Here is a 3,085-nt window from a genome sequence, read left to right as displayed (position 1 = left end):
CAGGCTCCAGACGCGCAGAGCTCAGTAGTTGTGGCTCACGGATCTAGTTGCTCCGCAGCATGTGGGACCTTCCCAGAGCAGGGCTCGAACCCGCGTCCCCTGCATTGGCAAGCTGACGCTCAACCACTGCGCCATCAGGGAAGCCCCTGAGTTTCTTTATTTGGGCATATAGGGGCTGTATTCCTTAAAGTTTAAGATTGATTACCTTCTTTTTTTCATACATAATTAACATTTATCACCTCCTTAAGTTGTTCTAAATCGTATGTCTCAAGAATCCACCTCTTTTCCAGACATCTCCCTCTTGGAATTCTCTCTCCTCATCCTCCAATCTGTACAAATCAGTCTACATATCCATAAAACTGTTAATTTGGGAGCTTTCTTCTACTATGCTCCTACTTCGGATTCACTGTTTTTTAGGATATCATGTCTTTCTCTTTCTTAATTACGTTCTTATTTTGCTAGAGAATATTTTAATCAACTCCCCAATAATGCATGTTGAGAAGAAAAACACTTGAGTCACTTCATATCTCAAAGAGCCTTTATTTGTTTGAATGATAGTTTGGCTGGGCTTAGAATCGACTGTTATGGGTTCTCAGGGGTCATTTCATCTAAAACACAATCTGAAGACTCATTTCCACTGGGAATATTCCTTTGTCTTGTTATCTGGAGATTAACTCACTGGTTTTTCTTCTTTATTTCAACTGAGGTCTAATTTACATACAGTTTGGTGAGTTTTAACAATTGTATACATTCGTGCAACACTACCTCAAACAAGATATAGAATATGTCTGTCCATCACCCCCCAAATGTCTGGGGTCAACTCCTGCCCACACTCAATAGAAGTAGCCACCTTTTAATTTCTAGTACCATAAATGAGTTTTGCCTTTTCTAGCACCTCATCTATATGAAACCTAACAGTATATCCTTTTATGTATAGCTTCTTTTGCTCAGTGTGTTTTTGAGAGTCATTCATGTTATTGCATATTTCAGTAGTATATTCCTGTTTATTGTTGAGTAATATTTCATTGTATGAATATATCACAATTTGTTTATTCGATGTCCTGAAGATAGACATTTGGGCTGTTTCTAGTTCTAGAGTATGGTGAATAAAACTGCTATGAGTGGAATATAATTCAGCCATAAAGAAGAAAATCTAGCCATTTGCAGCAACATGGATGGACTCTGAAGGCATTATGCTTAGTGAAATAAGTCAGACAGAGAAAGACAAATACTGTATCATCTCACATATATGCGGAATCTAAAAAACAAAACAAAACAAATTCATACATATGAAGAACAGATTTGTGGTTGCCAGAATTAGGGGTGAGGTGGTTGGGGAGTGGGAGTGCGTGAAATGGGTGAAGGTGGTCAAAAGGTACAAACTTCCAGTTATGAAATAAATGTCATGGGGATATAATGTAGAGCGTTGTAACCATAGCTAATAATATTGTATAGTATATTTGAAAGTTGCTAAGAGAATAAGTCTTTAAAGTTCTCATCACAAGAAAAAAAATTATAACTATGTGTGGTGATGGATACTAACTAGACTTACTGTGGTGATTGTTTTGCTCTATATACAAATATCAAATCATTATATTGTACACCTGAAACTAATAATGTTAAATGTCAGTTCTATTTCAATTACAAAAGAGAAAAAATGAAGAAGGAAAATTTCAGAATTTTCTCAAATATATCAGCCATGCATATGTTCATATTAAGATCAGTTAATTTTTAATATAAAACACCAAAAAAACCCAAAAAAATCCCTGCTATGAACATTCTTGTGAAAAAAGACTTTCTGTGCACAAATGTCTTTATCTCTTTTAAGCAAATTCCTATGGGTGAATATCCCAGTCATAAAGATGACATGGCAAAAGGAGCCGGTGTGTGTGCATGCGTGCGCCCGCACGCAGGCGTTACGGAGCGAGGTTAGAGGGAGCCTACTTCCCCACCCACATACAGGGAAGAGGTCTTCTCAACCCACGTGCTTGTCACAGATTCCCATCCTAGAGTCTAGATTCACATATGAAGGTTATCAGAACACTGCAAAGTGGCTTTCGTCTTACACCAAACACGGACCTCAAGTGACAGTGATCTGTGGTTCTGGGTTAGGAGGTCTGACTGACAGATTAACTCAGGCCCAGATCTTTGACTACAACCAAATACCAAACTTTCTCAAAAGTACAGTGCCAGGTCATGCTGGTCGATTGGTGTTTGGGATTTTGAATGGCAGAGCCTGTGTGATGATGCAGGGCAGGTTCCACATGTCTGAAGTCTACCTGCTCTGGAAGGTGACATTCCCAGTGAGGGTTTTCTGGCTTCTGGGTGTGGACACCCTAGTGGTCATCAATGCAGCTGGAGGGGTCAACTCCAAGTCTGAGGTTGGAGATATCAGGCTGATCCTTGATCACATCAACCTATCTTGTTTCCGCAGTGAGAACCCTCTCAGAGGGCCCAGTGGTGAGAGGTTTGAAGTTAGTTTCCCTGCCATGTCTGACTCTTATGACCAGGATATGAAGCAGAAGGCTCATAGTACCTGGAAACAAATGGGGGAACAGAGAGTTACAGGAAGGCACCTACATGATGGTAGCGGGCCCCAGTTTTGAGACTGTGGCAGAGTGTCATCTGTCGCAGAAGCTGGGGGTGGATGCTGTTGGCATGAGCACAGTACCAGATGTTATAGTTGCAAGGCACTGTGGACTTCGAGTCTTTGGCCTCTCCCTCATCCATAACAAGGTCATCTTGGATTATGAAAGCCAGGAGAAGGCCAATCATGAGAAAGTACTAGAGACTGGGAAGCAAGCTGCTCAGAAATTGGAACAGTTTGTCTTCATTCTTCTGGCTAGCATTCCACTGCCTTATGACGCCAGTTAACCAGCCCTGGAGTGGTCTGGCCTCTCCTGTATGGGATCCAAGGAGCTGCCACCTACTTTGGCCTCTTGCTGGAATCACACGCCTCTGCCCTTAGGTAGTGGCAGAAAGGAGTGTTGCCTTCCCTACTTGTCCCACCAGACCCTTCTGGTGCTGAGTCCTCTTCTGCTCAGTTGTCATCTCAAAATGATTTCCACCCCTATTCCTCTTCAAG

The 3,085-nt window shown here is 41.7% G+C and overlaps 1 pseudogene; it reads left to right on the top strand.

The window, feature by feature from the left end:
• The first annotated feature begins 1,862 nt into the window (after positions 1-1,862).
• LOC137768318 (purine nucleoside phosphorylase pseudogene) lies at positions 1,863-2,874 on the top strand (annotated as a pseudogene).
• The last annotated feature ends 211 nt before the right edge of the window (positions 2,875-3,085 follow it).

The sequence above is a fragment of the Eschrichtius robustus genome, chromosome 8 (assembly GCF_028021215.1).
Source record: "Eschrichtius robustus isolate mEscRob2 chromosome 8, mEscRob2.pri, whole genome shotgun sequence".
Taxonomy (NCBI): Eukaryota; Metazoa; Chordata; class Mammalia; order Artiodactyla; family Eschrichtiidae; genus Eschrichtius; species Eschrichtius robustus.
Note: the sequence above shows the minus strand (reverse complement) of the source record. Positions and strands in the feature narration are given on the sequence as shown.